We start from the raw sequence: 19,411 nt of genomic DNA, 5'->3' as shown, positions 1-19,411 counted from the left end.
AGGGATGATCTTCGAGGGTGAAGATCATTTAAGGGGGAGGAATGTGACGATCAGACTGGTTTGAATACCGGTGCCAGATACATGTAGCTCAGTTGGTAGAGCACTTGACTAGAGATTCAGAGGGCCAGGTTCGAAACCCACTTTGTTCCGTCGTTAAATCTCCCATCTTTTACATATACATGTATATCAGATATATGACAGATGATTAAGGTCATCACATGTTTTGCAAGATGCAATAAGTGTTAAAAACCTTTACTTTACAACAGAATACCTTTAAGTGAATATTTATGTTTCTTGTTATTATTTGGTGTGGTTTTCTTGACAGTGTCGCATAAACAATTTACCCGCTCCTAAAACACAAACTTTCTTTTTGTGGATTCAGCTTACCGCTGATTGGCTGCTGTTGCAGCAGACAAATAAGATATTCACGCACAAAACACAATGAACTTATCAGAGAATGAGTTGAGTTTATTTAAACTGTTGGAATTTGGGTATTTTTTTTTAAAATGTATACTTGTGACAAAACATATATGTGGTACATACAGCTGTAGCTTTATGAAGAAAATTTTGGTTTGACCATATATACCTATCATGCAAGTAAATGATATTTACAAAAAACTTGCAATTTATGGCGCACGAAATATACGCTAGTTTTATAAAGATTGACATGCATGTAATGTACCACATTCTTTGAAAAATAATCTATTAAAAATTCTTCATTAAGTTTACTCATACATGTTTTATGCTTATTACACGTAGTATTGTTTTTAAAACATGTAATTTATAAGAAAATAAACAAAAACCCTCGCTAAATTTATTTGCAAAAAAAAAAAACACAGTAGAATTGATAAAAAATGGTATACCAGAAGCTAATACCAGTACATGTACTTTGACGCTGTTCGGTGGGTAATATTCGTTTGTAATTTACGAATTGAAATATTGACTGTTGCACTACAAGTACGGTAATAAACTCTCTCTCTCTCTCAAACACTCTCTCTTTCTCAATTTGATAAGTGTTTATACCTATGAAAATTTTTTAATATTATATTATGACTTGATATGCAAATTTTTGATCTTGTACTGCCTAAATGTTATGTCATGTATTGGGATATGTCATACTTATTACACTGCATGGTCAGTGTATTTTTTACAGAAATACTATGCATATGTTAATGTAAACACAGCTATTACTAGTACATGTATGTAAACACAGCTAATTTATTTTTTTTATTTATTTCAGCTCAAAACAGACTCTTGTTACCACATGGCTTTTACCGGTACCTGTTGATTCTTGTGGGTCAGCTCCTGAGATTAACCTGTCACCTCTATCCGCATGCATATTCCTTGTGTTCTACAGACTATTTACCGGTAATTCAAATTAAATCCGATAATGCATGAACAATAATGGAACTTGAAGAAAGCATCATGCCATGTTGTGGTTTGTGTTTGATAAGAAATTATGAAAGCAAAATTAAGGCTGTTTAAAGAAATTCATAATTGCTGTGAAAATTTGTTTTTCAATAAAAGTATACAATTATGTTTCCTTTATTTTTTATTTCATAAAGATATTTAGATGTGTTTACATAATTGAAACCCCCCCCCCCCCTCTAATTAATTGTCTGCATTAAGATTACATGTAGGATATGTAAATGTACATTTGACTTTGAAATAACATCTGCTATGATAATTACTTTTGAAATGAACAAGAAACAACCTATTCCTACCTTTCTAAGGTATATATGCATAAAAAAGTAGAAAAAAATGTCAAATTTGAACATTTTTCATTGAAATCAACTCTGTCTCCAGCTACCTGGGTGTGTTTGAATTTAATTCTAATTTAAGGCAGATGTCTAACTTGTAGGTTGTAACTTACTGTTTTAGCATGGTTAGAAGAAGACTAGAAATCAGAATAGATTAGATATTCACTAAATATGATTGTTAGCTTACTTTTTTCATGAAAACAAGAAATCACAAGCAGGACAGCTGTCTATTTGTTAATTAAAATGGTACAAATCATACAATAAACAAATAAAGATCAAATTTTAGAATCATTGATGATTGTTTTCAAATATGTGTGAGAAATGACTCAAGGAAACTGCCACATGTTTCATAAAATTAGGTAAAACATTTCAAACCATGACTTTTTATGAAAATCAAAAGATTGGGGGGTATACATGTAAGGGTATTTCTAAGTGATGTGAAGCTTTTATCATGATTATATCATGTTGGCATATGTTGTATTGAATAAGGTTTCTTTTTAAAGGTGGTTGAACAAAAGTTGACCTCTAAAAGGTCAGGTAAAGATGTTTTACTATGGAGAACCCTGTAAATCTGTGTTTACTAAAGGAAATTGGAAATGGTGGGTTCACTTAAATGGCCATATTTTTATTAAACCTCAATGGAATTGGCAATATGTGGTATTCTTTTTCTCAGAATTGCATTAGCTTTCTTATTCTAAGACAAACCGTCTTTTCATAAAAATGTTAGTGTACTAAGTTAAAGATACAAGGAACAGTTTCGGATAAAGTACCGTCAATATTTTTGTAAAATTGAGAGTGACTGTACTTGAAGGTTTATCATTGTTGCGTAGATTCATGAAATGAATTTTAATGATTATCAATAGTTAGAGGGATGTCTCTTGTTGGAATTGGTAAGCAATATTAAGGCCCCTAATTTTAAGTACATGAGAAGCAGAAATAAATTGTGAAACTTGCGGCTATGACAGATATGTTGACTTTACAGTGAAATTGAAGGTTACAAACGGGAGGTTATATAAAATGAAATGTAGGTGGATGGGATATTATATGCCTATTTAGTATTTACTGGGTATGAGGACAATAGCAAGTTTATTGTCCCCCAAGACAGCAACTATTTAATGAGGCAAAGCCAAGGGAAATAGTTGCTGTGGAATGGGACAATAAACTTGCTATTGTCCGAATAGTCAGTTAATTGGTATTTCATTATACAGAAGAAAACTTTATTTGTCAGCGATGCAGAATTTCTTGATGAAAAACAAATTAGAGTTAAATCAAACTTTGTATTTAATGCGGCGATCTTATTAGGTCAGAGGTGTTCCGAGTTTAAGGTGATATGGGACACTTCCATGTTGTGACGTATTGTTTATCGAAATAAACAATAAAATAAAGTGTAATTATATAAGTACATGTAGTTTCTTTTCAAAAATGGTCACCTAACTCCTTAGCACAGTGGGTTAGAGGGTTTACTAGGAACCTGTAAGTCATGAGTTCGAATCCCGCTGGGGTTTTTACAATTTTTACCTTTTCAAATATTTTTTAAATCTATTTTTTGGTTAAATATTGTAAAATTTGAAAATTCTAAACCGGTGAAAAGTTTTCAATTATATAGTACTTTAATCCACATTAATATCGACAGATGTCCCATACCACCTTAAAAAGGAGGGAAATCAAATTCTGCTGATGAATGGTTTTGATGACTATTCACCATGGGCAGATAGCATGGATACTATTTTAAATTAGATAAAAAGGCATGTTTATGCGGGCGCCTTCTAGTGATCAATTTGTCCGTCTGTCCATCCGAGATGGCTTGACAGGAGCATAGCTTCTCTCCCCTTGGCCCAATCTGGCTCATACCTCATCCACAGGGTTCCTTTGGTTGAAGGATGTGCAGTGACCTTGAACCATGTTTTTAGGTATAAGGTTAAGGTCATAGCAGAATTATATATATAAAATCCTTGTCTGGGGCATATCTTTTTTCCCTTTGGTCCAATCTGGCTAATACAGAGTGTCTCTATGGTTAAACGATGTGCAGTGACCTTGCATGAAATTTCTAGGTAATGGGTGAAGATCATATCGGATCATGCAAAAATCCTTTTTTGAGAGCATATATAATTTCTACTAACCCCTATTTGGCTCAGACTTCACATAAGCAGAGCTTTTGAGTAAAGGGTAAAAGGGTGTGTAGTGACCTTGAACCTATTTTCAGTGAAAAGAAACTGTGAAGGTCATACCAGAATTATATTTTTAAAAATCCATGTCCGGAGTATATCTTCTCTCCCTTTGCTCCATTCAGCCTCATACTTCACCCACATGATGCCTTTGTTCAAAATATATGCAATGACCTCGAATGATATTTGTATATGAAGAGTCAAGGTCATATCAGATCACACAAAAATCCATATTTTAAGAGCATAGATATACTCTCCTTTTAGCCCCTATTTGGCTAATATTTTACCTTTACAGAGTTTATTGGTTAATGGCGTGCAGTGACCTTGAACCAAGTCTTTCAATGTGAAGGTCATAGCAGATCTTTTTAAAATTAGTTTTAAATAGTAGATTATTTTCCAAATATGCTTAATCTTGGTCAGATTGAACAAAAATGCATGTATGTTAGGGGGAATGAAATTGAATTAAAAGTTCTATGCCAGCTGGAAAAATTTCAAGTTATAGGTCAAGGTCAAAGCAGAATTCTCTGAAATAACATAAGCGGGGCCCTTTGAAATGTTCACCATTTCAATGTTGTCTGGTTCATAGTAATTTTACATAGAAAATATTCACAAAAGTACAGTAAAGTAAACTTTACATCGATAAGTTTCTGACAGTTAATGACGCAACGAGCACACAGTACGAAAGGTCAACCTTTTGAAAAGCAGTGAAGAGGAAAAGTTGCTCAGAATTATGTTTTAAACAAAATTGATTTTTTACATAAATTTTAATTTTGCATTCTGGGTTAAGAAAAAAGATGTTAGTTCAAGGTAAAGTGAACTTGTACCTAAAATGAAGTCAAATTTGTTAAGTCGTACTTAAACACATTGTTTTTCTTTCTTAAGTCGTTCTTGAAATGGTTAATGGTTTTTGGTTAAGTTGTACTTAAAAACATGCGGATCATGTTAAGTTGTACCAAGAATCATTCGATTTTTTTTATCTTTTTGTACTTAGGTTTCTTTGTTACTAGATTAAGAACTCTGCTTCTTAGACGTACTTCTAGCGTTGCTTTCGACATTAGCGGAAAACCCACTCGTTGCTTTGCAACGAGCTTTGCTCTAGTTATTATTATTATTCTTTTTCTTTATTTTTCTGACTTTTTTAAAGCTTAATATCTCAAAAAGTTTTCAACAGATTTACATGAAACTTTCAGGGATTATGTACCATTATCGTCCCTAAAAGGTGTTAAATTTTCAACTACAACTTCACTTCTGTTTCAACGTTACGTCAATTTTTATATTTTAAAAACGTGATTTTGTCCAGGGCGTTTTTCAAAAACGCTTCAAGATAGAGACTTGGAATTTTTTGTGTTGAAGCATTGATCGTTTTTATTTGGACATAAGGCTGGAATTTAGTTTCCGTCACTTCCGGTCTAAACCGGAAGTGTTTTAAAATTTTCGAATTTTCGAATTTTTCGTTTTAATTTTAAATGTTTACGAGGTTTGTAGAGTTGTTCATGCTGAATACGAAACTGAAATCCGTTTGAAAATCGGACGATGCATTACAGAGATATCGGGGTTTAAATATTGATTTTTCCGGAAATTTTGTTTCCGCGTCCTTGGTTTAAAAAATAGCGTAATGTTAATAGTAAAATTAACTCGTACAAAAAATAATTGTTAAGTCTTACTTAGACACATTCGGATTTTTTTTTGTTAAGTTGTTCTTAAAATCAAGAAGGTTTTTGTTAAGTCGTACTTAAAATCATTCGGATTTTGTTAAGTCGTACCAGGAATTATTCGATTTCTTCATCTTTTTATTTTACTTTCTCTTGGTACTGGTTTAAGAGCTCTGCTTCTTACAGGAACTTCCAGCTTTACTTCCGACATTAACGGGAGACCCACTCGTTGCTTTGCAACGAGCTTTGCTCTAGTTAGGGTCTTCCGTTTTCAACGGAAGACCCTCTTGTTATTCTTCGGTTTCTTTCTATTATTATTATTATTAGGGTCTTCCGTTTCCAACGGAAGACCCTCTTGTTATTCTTCGGTTTCTTTTTATTAGGGTCTTCCGTTTTCAACGGAAGACCCTCTTGTTATTCTATTGTTTTTTAGGGTTTTCCGTTTTCAACGGAAAACCCTTTTGTTATTCTACGGTTTCTTTTTCTTTATTATTATACTTTTTTTTCTTTTTCTGACTTTTTTGGAGCGTTATTTCTCAGAAACTATTCAACCGATTTACACCAAATTTTTAGGAGTTATAAAGCATCAATGTCGCTACTGATTATTAAAATTTCAAATGATTACGTCACTTCCGGTTTCAGATATGGACGATATTGTAAATTTTTAAGGGTCATTTTGTCCACGCATCTCCTCTGAAACTAATCATGATAAAAGCTTGAAATTTGCAGGGATTGTAGATGAATGTCTGTAGATTTCCCTCCATGCTTCCAATTGCGAAAAATGCGCAAGGCCTAGAAGCTCGCCTGAACCTGAAAATTAGCACCATATTTTTTCACAAAATTTTCGCACATTTTCCGTAATATCTTTTGACGTATAAATATTTTGTTAAAACATGTAATGTAAAAGCTGTTTCAATTTGCACGGGCTTTTATTTGATATCAAGAAAAAGGGGCTGGCCCCTCAAATTAGGGGCCAAGAGGGCTCTAAAGTCTATTTGCAATAACTTTTTAGTGAACAATAATTTGTTATCAATTATAGAAGCAAAAATGTTCATTGTACAGCTGTTTATCTATACAGTGCCATACTTAAGTCATATATTACGTAATAAGGGGTTTCAAGGGGCCAGAAGTTCAAAACTTTGATCGTTAATATCTGAAAAAGGAGAAATATTTTGAAAAGCAATGTAGAACAAAAGTTATTCAAAATAATGTTTTGTACAATATGCTACCTTAAATGTTTTTGTTTATGACCCCATTTAGGAGTTAAAGGGTCGGCCCCTAAAACACATTTGTACAGATATCTCAAGAACGGTAAACATTTTGTGAACACTTGTAAAACAAAATATGTTTATATTTAAAAGACCTTTCATTTGATGTCAAGAAAAAGGGGCTGGCTCCTCAAATTAGGGGTCAAGAGGGCTCTAATGTCTTCTTACAATAACTCATTACTGAACAATATTTTGTTATTAATTATAGAAGCAAAAATGTTCATTGTACAGCTTTTAATCTATACATTACCATACCTAAGTCATATATTACGTCATTAGGGGTTTCAAGGGGCCAGAACTCAAAACTCTGATCATTAATATCTGAAAAAGGAGAACTATTTTTTATAGCAATGTAGAACAAAAGTTCTTCAAAATAATGTTCTTAACAATATGATACCAAAAATTTTGTTGTAAGTGGCCCCGGTAAGGGGTTAAAGGGTCGGCCCCTAAAACGCATTTGTACAGATATCTCGAGAACGGTTTACAATTCATGAACACTTGTAGAACAAAATATGTTTATATTAGCGAGACCTTTTATTTGATATCAAGAAAAAGGGGCTGACCCCTCAAATTAGGGGCCAGAAGGGCTACTAAGTCTTTTCATAATAACTCTTTTCTGACCAATAATTTGATAATAATCATCAAGCAGCAAAGAAGCTTTTATTAAGCTTAATTTAAAACCGAAACCCGTTTTAAAATCGGACGATGCATTACAGAGATATCGGGGTTAAAAAATTATTTTTTTCCGGAAATTTTGATTCCGTGTCCTTGGTTTAAAAAATAGCGTTATGTTTAAAGTAAAATTAACTCGTACCAAAAATAATTGTTAAGTCGTACTTCAACACATTCGGATTTTTTTTGTTAAGTCGTTCTTGAAATCGGAAAGGTGATTGTTAAGTCGTACTAAAAATCATTCGTATTTTGTTAAGTCGTACCAGGAATAATTCGATTTTTTTTCATCTTTTATATTTAAGTTACTCTTGTTATTGGTTTAAGAGCTCTGCTTCTTACAGGAACTTCCAGCTTTACTTCCGACATTAACGGAAGACCCTACTCGTTGCTTTGCAACGACCTTTGCTCTAGTTTTTATTATTATTATTCTTCTTGTTTTTCCTTCTGACTTCTTTTTTGCTTTATATCTCAAAAACTATTCAACCAATTTGCAAGAAATTTTCAGGGATTATTTTAATTTCTTGTCCCTTGAAGCCTTCAAACTTTTAGTCATTAAGTCACTTCCGGTTTCTAGTTACATCATTTTAAAAATTTTCAAATAGTGATTTTGTCCAGCACTTTTCTCGTAAACGGTTATTTATAAAGACTTGAAATTTTCTGTGATTGTAAATCTGCGGATTGACTTATGGCAAATGTACAGAAAAAATTATTTTGTCACTTCCGGTCGAAACCGGAAGTGAAACAAATTTTTCGAAAAAATGAATTTTCTGATCAAATCAAAAACGAATATGTGTATTGTAGAGCTTATTAAGCTGAATCTAACACTGAAAGCCGTTTCAAAATCGGACGATGCATAACAGAGATATCGGGGTTTAAAAATTGATTTTTCCGGAAATTTTGATTCCGCTTCCTTGGTTTAAAAAATAGCGTAATATTCAAAGTAAAATTAACTCGTACCAAAAATAATTGTTAAGTCGTACTTGAACACATTCGGATTTTTTTTGTTAAGTCGTTCTTGAAATCGGAAATGTTTTTGTTAAGTCGTACTTAAAATCATTCGTATTTTGTTAAGTCGTACCAGGAATAATTCGATTTTTTCATCTTTTTATTTTCGTTTCTCTTGTTGTTGGTTTAAGAGCTCTGCTTCTGAAAGGAACTTCCAGCTTTACTTCTGACATTAACGGAAGACCCACTCGTTGCTTTGCAACGAGCTTTGCTCTAGTTATTTTTCTTCTTGGTAGTCACCCTTAATTTCTCAGCCATTTCTCAATCGATTTTAATGATTTTTACAGGGATGATGTCTTAGGTGAATATCTCTTTGCATCTTACTTCCTGTCTGAAAATTCACTTCCGCTTCTGAATTATCTCCCTTTTTCATGTATTTTGGAACATGATATTGTTCACGCATCTCCTCAAAAACTGTTATAGTTAGGGACTTGAAATTTATATGCAAGATAGAGTGGTTATGGTAGATTTGCTTGCTTGTTTTAGATTTGACCAGAAGTCATCATCCTTGAAGCTCGCCCGGAACTGAAAATGTTGATGTTAAATTTTTTTGACAATTTTTACGAAATTTGAGATTTGATCACGAATATCTTTCTTCTAATCAATATTTTGCTAACACATGTAGAGCATCAAAAATTAATCTATATAAGATCTTTCAACTGACACCAAGCAAAAGGGGCTGACCCCTCATATAAGGGGCCAAGAGGGGTCTAAAGTCTTTTATCTATATCTCTTTAATGAAAAATATTTTGTAATGTATTAAAGAAGCAAAAATTTGTATCTTCCAGTTATCTACCTATATTTGTTAAGAGTTTTCTGATATGTTACATAATCTGGATTTTAAAGGGGCTAGAAGTCCAATATTTTGATCATTTATTTCTTAAAAAGGAGAAATATTTTGAAATGCATTATAGAAGAGAAGATACTCAGAATAATATTCGTAATAATATTCAACCACCAAAGTTTCGTTTAATGGTCCTTATAAGGAGATAAAGAGTCGGCCCCTAAAACAATCTTTCCCTAATATCTCAAAAACAGTAACAAATTTCTAAACACTTGTTGAACAAAATGTGTTTAATATTAAGGGACCTTTCATTGATATCAAGAAAAAGGGGCTAGCCCCTCAAATTACATGATAAGAGGGATCTAAATGTTTCAATCAAAGCTCTTATACATATATCAGAAACAAAACAAGGGCGAGAAGTCCAATACATTTCTGATTTATTTGTAAAAGAAAAAGAGGATATAGAAATTGAAGAAAAGAGTCAGTTTAAAATCAAAGGATTTTTCATTCTATTTCCAAATCATGTTTAGCTGGTAAATAGCAAAATAAGGGTCAAGCATGTATCTCAAACTCTAGTGATATTGGGAATTTAGTATTTTCCGTTTAATATAGAAGTCACCGACCACCGCCCCCCCCCCCCCTTCATAAAATCATTTAGTTTTTCTGGCCCGATTTTACTTGATCTTTGATCTCGGACCTTTAATTTCAACTTAGTACCATTGTAGATTACCGCACTAATTACCAGACCAATTCGTTCATTATTAACAGAGTTATGAACTTTTTGGCATTTGAGTTTTAATTTTCGTGTTTGACATGTACTGTAGAAAAAAATTCTAACTCCCGAGCCCTTCACTCAATCTTCATGAAATTTTGTGTAAATGTACCTCGGACCTCATTCTGTTTTTCTGCCAAATTTGCAGCGGGTTGAACAATTAAGAAGAAATTTCCGATATCAAGCCGCGAGTATAGCCTGTACGGGGACTTAAAATTTACACAGTGCAAGGGACGTAAGCAGCCGCGTAATATTTCTGTTGCATGTATATTTCTTGTTTTCCGTTTAGTCTGTATCTACGATACCGTGTGAACTAATTATGAATGTTAGAACTGTGGAAATTACTGTCATCAATTTTTTATGAATAAATTTACGTGTTACTGATTTCGTTATTTCTACATTTATAAGAATTTTATCAATCCTGTTGATATAAAACAGTCAAACATAATAGTAAACGACACAAAAAAATCTCTACTCTGAAATACATGTGTAAAATGCATCAGTCATTGTTTAAGGACTTCCCCTAATTGTCGTTAACCGAATCCGAGATCCACACCTCAAAATTCTACTTTCGATTTATTTACTCGGTCCTTTTCATCCCCCTCCAGACACAAACACGCATCAATATTTCAAATGACCTCGCACTGTTACCAAACGTGAGTAGTGAGACATCTTACACGTTGTTTTTCATCTCATTAAAAAATCAAGCTCCTGTCCCGGGCGGAAACGCCCCAAATTCAAAGAGAAAATCGGGAATTATTTCGCGTCAGCCATGTTTTGACGTGAACCTTCGATGATGAAATATAGACTGGCAATGCCTATATATATTTCGTACGATAGAGACAGAGGACCAGTCTACGATGAAATACTGTTATGACACATGCAAAGGCTGTGTGTTCGAATCTCGCCGGAGCCAAGATTTGTTCTTTCTCTCTATTTCCTTCTCTCCATTTTTTTTGTCTTTCTAACTAAGATATTCAAAGGACTGAAGTACAAGTTTCCAACGGAAAACCTCATTGTTATTGCCTTGTTCCTTTTTCCCTATACTTCTATATTATTATTTTTTTTTCTTACAAATTTTGTGCACGCAAGATCTCGAAAACTACTCAATTGATTTTTATGAAACTTGTCGATCTAATAGATGACGATGTGAACCGTATTGCAAATTTTTTTTATTGATGACGTCACTTCAGGTTTTGAGATATAGTCGTTTTGTCGATTTTCAGAGAGGTATTTTTTCGGCAGTACTCCTTTTAAACTATAGCAGACATACACTTAAAATTTTCAGTGATGGTAGACGGAAGATTGAAATTGTGCATAAAGGTTTAAAATCATTTCGATCGCAAAAAGCGCCGAAGCTCGCCTGGACCCAAAAATTGAGATTAAACAAATATCATAATTTTTTCTGGTTTTCTTTGTTTATCTCTTTTCTGAATAATATTTTGTTAAAACATATAATGTTAATTTTTTTTATATTTATAAGAACTTTTATTTGATATCAAGACAAAGGGGCCCCTCAAATTAGGGGACCAAAGGGCTCTCAAGTCTTTCATCTATAGCCCCTTTACTGAGATATATTTTGTGAAAGATTATAGAAGCAAAGATGTTTATCTTACAGTTATGTATCCAAGCAGTGTGATGATTTTATAATGTGGTACGTAATTAAGGTTTTTAAGGGGTGAAAAATCCAAAACTTTGATCACCGATATCTCAGAAAGGAAAAATATATTTTGAAATGCAGTATAGAAGAAAAGATACTCAAAATGATCTACTAAACAATGTGGATTCTTCAAAATTTCGTTAAACGACCCCAATAAGGAGATAAGGGATCGGCCCCTAAAACGCTCTTTCTGAGATATCTCAAGAATGGTAACAAATTTCTATACACTTCTGAGATATCTCAAGAATGGTAACAAATTTCTATACACTTGTTGAACAAAATTTCTTTAAAAGTAAATGACTTTTCATTTGATACGAGGAAAAAGAGGCTGCCCCTCGAATTAGAGATCTTAATGTTTTCAACCAAAACTCATACATCTAAAACAAAATAGTATCTGGCCCTTAGAATGTAGACCTTTGTCTTATATGTTAAATTACGTTTAGCCGTTAAATAGCAAAACCAAGGTCGTACATGTATTTCATGTTCGAAAACACAAGGAAGACCTCCTCGTTGCTCGCAACGAGATCGTGTCTAGTTAGGGTCTTCCGTTTCCAACGGAAGACCCTCTTGTTATTCTTCGGTTTCTTTTTATTATTATTATTATTATTCTTTTTCTTTTCTTCTGACTCCTTTTTTGCCTCATAACTCAAAAGGTTTTTAACCGATTTTGATGAAATTTTCAGAGATTTTTGCAAGTTGGCGTCCCTCAAAAATGTTAAAGTTTTCATGAGAACGTCACCTCCGTTTTGGCGTGACGTCATTTTTAAAAATTTCAAAAAGTCATTTTGTCCCGGACTTTTCTCAAAAACGCTTTAAGATAGAGGCTTGAAATTTTGAATGGTTATGATTTGATCGATTTACCTCTGTAATAAGGCTGGAAATGAAAATCTATCACTTCCGGTCGAAACCGGAAGTAAAACAAATTTTTCGAAAAAATGAATTTTCTGATTTAATCAAAAATGTATATGTGTTTTGTAGAGTTTATTAAGCTGAATCTAACACTGAAAGCCGTTTGAAAATCGGACGATGCATTACAGAGATATCGGGGTTTAAAAATTGATTTTTCCGGAAATTTTGATTCCGCGTCCTTGGTTTAAAAAATAGCGTAATGTTCAAAGTATTATTAACTCGTACCAAAAATAATTGTTAAGTCGTACTTGGACACATTCGGATTTTTTTTGTTAAGTCGTTCTTGAAATCAGAAAGGTTTTTGTTAAGTCGTACTTAAAATCATTCGTATTTTGTTAAGTCGTACCAGGAATAATTCAATTTTTTGATCTTTTTATTTTAGTTACATTTGTTATTGGTTTAAGAGCTCTGCTTCTTACAGGAACTTCCAGCTTTACTTCCGACATTAACGGAAGACCCACTCGTTGCTTTGCAACGAGCTTTGCTCTAGTTATTATTATTATTCTTTTTCTTTTCTTCTGACTCCTTTTTTGCTTCATAACTCAAAAAGTTTTTAACCGATTTTGATGAAATTTTCAGAGATGTTTGCAAGTTGGCGTCCCTCAAAAATGTGAAAGTTTTAAAGAGAACGTCACCTTGGTTTCGACGTGACGTCATTTTTAAAAATTTCAAAAAGTCATTTTGTCCCGGACTTTTCTCAAAAACGCTTTAAGATAGAGGCTTGAAATTTTCAATCGTTATGATTTGGTCGATTTACCTCTGTAATAAGGCTCGAAATGAAAATCTGTCACTTCCAGTCGAAACCGGAAGTGAAACAAATTTTTCGAAAAAATGAATTTTCTGATCAAATAAAAAATGAATATGTATTTTGTAGAGCTTATTAGGCTGAATCTAACACTGAAAGCCGTTTTAAAATCGGACGATGCATTACAGAGATATCGGGGTTTAAAAATTGATTTTTCCGGAAATTTTGATTCCGCGTCCTTGGTTTAAAAAATAGCATAATGTTAATCGTAAAGTTAACTCGTACCAAAAATAATTGTTAAGTCGTACTTAAACACATTCGGATTTTTTTTGTTAAGTCGTTCTTAAAATCAAAAAGGTTTTTGTTAATTCGTACTTAAAATCATTCGGATTTTGTTAAGTCGTACCAGGAATAATTCGATTTTTTTCATCTTTTTCTTTTTATTACTCTTGTTATTGGTTTAAGAGCTCTGCTTCTTACAGGAACTTCCAGCTTTACTTCTGACATTAACGGAAGACCCACTCGTTGCTTTGCAACGAGCTTTGCTCTAGTTCTTTTTATTTTTTTTTCTGACTCCTTTTCGGCTTTATAACTCAAAAAGTTTACAACCGATTTTGATGAAATTTTCAGAGGTTGTGTGCAACTATAATACCTCAAAGTTTGTGAAGTTTCTTTGAAAACATCACTTCCGTTTTTACGTTACGTCATTTTTAAAATTTTCAAAAAGTCATTTTGTCCGCGGCGTTTCTCAAAAATACTTTAAGATAGAGGCTTGAAATTTTCAATGGTTATGATTTAATCGATTTACCTCTGTAATAAGGCTGGAAATGAAAATCTGTCACTTCCGGTCGAAACCGGAAGGGAATCAAATTTTTCGAAAAAATAAATTTTCTGATCAAATCAAAAATGAATATGTGTTTTATAGAGCTTATTAAGCTGAATCTAACACTGAAAGTCGTTTTAAAATCGGACGATGCATTACAGAGATATACGAGTTCAAAAAATGATTTTTCCGGAAATTTTGGTTCCGCGTTTTTGGTTAAGAAATTAGTATCAAGTTCTTGGTTAAATTAACTTGTACCTAAAAATTAATTGTTAAGTCGTACTGTAACACATTCGGATTTTTTTTTGTTAAGTCGTTCTTGAAATCGGAAAGGTTTTTGTTAAGTCGTACGTAAAATTATTCGGTTTTTGTTAAGTCGTACCAGGAATAATTCGATTTTTTCATGTTTTTATTTAAGGTACTCTTGTTATTGGTTTAAGAGCTCTGCTTCTTACAGGAACTTCCAGCTTTACTTCCGACATTAACGGAAGACCCACTCGTTGCTTTGCAACGAGCTTTGCTCTAGTTATTATTATACTTTTTATTTTTTTTTTCTGACTCCTTCTCGGCTTTATTACTCAAAAAGTTTACAACCGATTTTGACGAAACTTTCAGAGATTATGTGCATTTATTATATCTCAAAGTTTGTGAAGTTTCTTTGAAAACGTCACTTCCGTTTTTACGTTACGTCATTTTTAAAATTTTCAAAAAGTCATTTTGTCCGCAGCGTTTCTCAAAAACGCTTTAAGATAGAGGCTTGAAATTTTCAATGCTTATAATTTAATCGACTTACATCTGTAATAAGGCTGGAAATGAAAATATGTCACTTCCGGTCGAAACCGGAAGTGAAACAAATTTTTCGAAAAAATGAATTTTCTGATCAAATCAAAAATGAATATGTGTTTTGTAGAGCTTATTAAGCTGAATCTAACACTGAAAACCGTTTTAAAATCGGACGATGCATTACAGAGATATCGGGGTTTCAAAATTGATTATTCCGGAAATTTTGATTCCGCGTCCTTGGTTTAAAAAATAGCGTAATGTTCAAAGTAAAATTAACTCGTACATAAAATAATTGTTAAGTCGTACTGTATCACATTCGGATTTTTTTGATAAGTCGTTCTTGAAATCAGAAAGGTTTTTGTTAAGTCGTACTTAAAATCATTCGGATTTTGTTAAGTCGTACCAGGAATAATTCGATTTTTTAAAATCTTTTTATTTTAGTTACTCTTGTTATTAGTTTAAGAGCTCTACTTCTTACAGGAACTTCCAGCTTTACTTCCGACATTAACGGAAGACCCACTCGTTGCTTTGCAACGAGCTTTGCTCTAGTTATTATTATTCTTTTTCTTTATTTTTCTGACTTTTTTAAAGCTTAATATCTCAAAAAGTTTTCAACGGATTTGCATGAAACTTTCAGGGATTATGAAGCATCACTGTCCCTCAAAGATATTAAATTTTCAACTACAACGTCACTTCCGTTTTTACGTTACGTCAATTTTTAAATTTTAAAAAAGTGATTTTGTCCAGGGCGTTTTTTAAAAACGCTTCAAGATAGAGACTTGGAATTTTCTGTGTTGAAGCATTGATCGTTTTAATTTGGACATAAGGCTGGACTTTAGTTTCCGTCACTTCCGGTCCAAACCGGAAGTGTTCTTAAATTTTCGAATTTTTGAATTTTTCGTTTGAATTTCAAATGTTTTTTACTAGGTTTGTAGAGTTGGTCATGCTAAATACGAAACTGAAATCCGTTTGAAAATCGAACGACGCATTAAAGAGATATCGGGGTTTAAAAATTGATTTTTTCCGGAAATTTTGATTCCGCGTCCTTGGTTTAAAAAATAGTGCAATGTTCAAAGGAACATTAACTCGTACCAAAAATAATTGTTAAGTCGTACTTGAACACATTTGGATTTTTTTTTATTAAGTCGTTCTTGAAATCGGAAAGGTTTTTGTAAAGTCGTACTTAAAATCATTCGGATCTGTTAAGTCGTACCAGGAATAATTCGATTTTTTCATCTTTTTATTTTAGTTACTATTGTTATTGGTTTAAGAGCTCTGCTTCTTGCAGGAACTTCCAGCTTTACATCCGACATTAACGGAAGACCCACTCGTTGCTTTGCAACGAGCTTTGCTCTAGTTATTATTCTTTTTCTTTTCTTCTGACTCCTTTTTTGCTTCATAACTCAAAAAGTTTTTAACCGATTTTGATGAAATTTTCAGAGATTTTTGTAAGTTGGCGTCCCTCAAAAATATTAAAGTTTTAAAGAGAACGTCACTCCCGTTTTGACGTGACGTCATTTTTAAAAATTTCAAAAAGTCATTTTGTCCCGGACTTTTCTCAAAAACGCTTTAAGATAGAGGCTTGAAATTTTGAATGGTTATGATTTGATCGATTTACCTCTGTAATAAGGCTGGAAATGAAAATCTATCACTTCCGGTCGAAACTGGAAGTAAAACAAAATTTTCGAAAAAATGAATTTTCTGATTTAATCAAAAATGTATATGTGTTTTGTAGAGCTTATTAAGCTGAATCTAACACTGAAAGCCGTTTTAAAATCGGACGATGCATTGCAGAGATATCGGGGTTTAAAAATTGATTTTTCCGGAAATTTTGATTCTGCGTCCTTGGTTTAAAAAATAGCGTAATGTTTAAAGTAATATTAACTCGTACCAAAAATAATTGTTAAGTCGTACTTGGACACATTCGGATTTTTTTGTTAAGTCGTTCTTGAAATCAGAAAGGTTTTTGTTAAGTCGTACTTAAAATCATTCGGATTTTGTTAAGTCGTACCAGGAATAATTCAATTTTTCATCTTTTTATTTTAGTTACTCTTGTTATTGGTTTAAGAGCTCTGCTTCTTACAGGAACTTCCAGCTTTACTTCCGATATTAACGGAAGACCCACTCGTTGCTTTGCAACGAGCTTTGCTCTAGTTTGTTTTTGTTTTTGTGTTTGGTAGGTTTTTTTTTTGTTGGGGGTGAGGGGTGGTTTAAATATATTGTGTTTCTCGGGTTGAGTTAACAAAAGGATTAAGCACGGATCCGAAGGATTATTTTGCTTGACGGGGAGAGTAAATCCGTTGATTGCAGTACTATCATCACATTCTACATGTAGTCTTAACAGTGGTTGAAGTTATAACGTCATGCAATAAGTATATACGTAGATAAAAATTGTATGAAATACATAAAAAAAAAAGACAGACAAGCTGAAAGCTGACCAGGTCGTACTCTTGAGACAAAACGGTATTGTTGTGTAGCCGAGAAACTACTTAAAATGTAGTTAAAATATCTGGTGTCTTACTTGACAATATGTGACAGACAACAGACAATAGACACAATATATAAGGAAAACAGGGTAAACAGGTGTAGTGCCATGGTAGACAGCAGAATCGGAACTGGACCTCCAGTAGGTTGGACCAGGTAATGTTGGAGTGGACCTAGCTGCAATAATGTAGCCCTCTTCCGATTTTTTTTTTTGGGGGGGGGGGGGGGAGAGGGCTACAACTCCATAGGATCTCCGTAATGGTGCAAGTGCGGGAGTGATTCACTCCTGCAACGATTTCGTCTCAAATCGTATATAAATGACAATAACATCTGCATTTCTTACCTGAACTCAAACATTGTAGATGTCTTTGGGATAAATTAATCCAAAAATATCAGATATAGTCCATATATCGGTTATTTTCGTGTATGTCAACAACGCAAGTTGAATTTGTCCGCCATGTTTACTGACCTTGACCAGTTTTATTTTGGGACAGCCAATGAGAATTTAGGAGCGGATCTTGAACTGAATGTAGGAATTCCCCTTTTTTAAACATAATTAACGCGGTAAATATGAATTTTCCATTATATACCATTTCCTTAAATGATGTTTTAGTGATATAACGAGGTAAGATCGATTATTTATACTGACATTCACGTTATCAAGCCCATCAAAACTCCAAGCGTAAATCCCATAAAATCACGCGAGAACTGTCATGGCTGCTGAAAAAGACGACGGGTAAACATGCTGATGTGTTTTATCTGGTTTTGATTTATATACGGTTAGTTTGTTCAAAATTAAAAAATCATTTTATCCAAAGGAAGTCAAATATAAAATCGATCTTTCCAGACCGAAGTCAGCCGCATTAAAAAATTAATTTTGCACCATTACGAAGATCCTATGGAATTGTAGCCCTCTCTAGTAAACATCAGATATAAAGAATCGGAGAGGGCTACATTATTGCAGCTAGAGTGGACCCACAGGGGCCAAGCCCGTTTTAACATTAATTTCAATGAAACCATAAATAATATGGTTACATTGAAATTATTGTTAAAACGAGCTTGGCCCCTGTGTGTGGACCAGGTTCAGAGGCCATGCATAACAATTCACATACAATAATACCAGGCACGTAGCATCAGGGGGGGCCTGCCCCCCCCCCCCCCCCCCCCACTTTTTCTTGCAGCAGGAAATTTTTTAAAATTTACATATAAAAAAATGAATTATAATGGAGTTGGCCCCCCCAATTTTTTGGAAGGTAGTAAAAAATTGGTATGAAAATTAGGAAATGAGTCGTCAAATTGAAGTTACCCCCCCCCCCCCCCCCACGGATTAGGAATTTCATGATTTGGAGGGAAGAAAAATTTGATAGGGAAGAATTTTTTTTTTTGAGCTGAGTGTACCCCCCCCCCACGGATTAGGATTTTGAAGATTTTTGGAAAACTTTAAATTTCCCCTTTTTTGCTTGTCAAGATTTTTTGGATGGGTCTGGCCCCCCCACTTTCAAAAACGATGCTACGTGCCTGAATACAATGCGTTTGCACTACAGTATCTTCACTTTCTATAAGGCAATTGGAGACGTCCCCCAAAAGTAAAACAATGGTGTCTATAATAACAATGTGTAAACTTGGTACATGTATTTACTTTCGTACAAGAAATAAAAATGGGAGAACTTTTACGGCGGCCTAAGCTAATAAGATTAGCAAAATCTTGCCTTGACCCCATTTATCACAGTTCTTTTTAAGAAATTAAACGGGGAAAAATATATAAAAAAAAAAACGTTTGTTTCCACAACATATAAAATTTCACCTTCCCGAACGCCTTTACGGCTAATTTTTAAGGGCCGCCGGAAGGCGGTCCGTTATTTCAGGGACGTATATATATACGTCCCTGGTTATTTGATACACATTTAAATATTGTTACTGCGTTTCTGC

This window comes from Crassostrea angulata, chromosome 6, assembly GCF_025612915.1.
Source record: "Crassostrea angulata isolate pt1a10 chromosome 6, ASM2561291v2, whole genome shotgun sequence".
Lineage (NCBI taxonomy): Eukaryota > Metazoa > Mollusca > Bivalvia > Ostreida > Ostreidae > Magallana > Magallana angulata.
Note: the sequence above shows the minus strand (reverse complement) of the source record.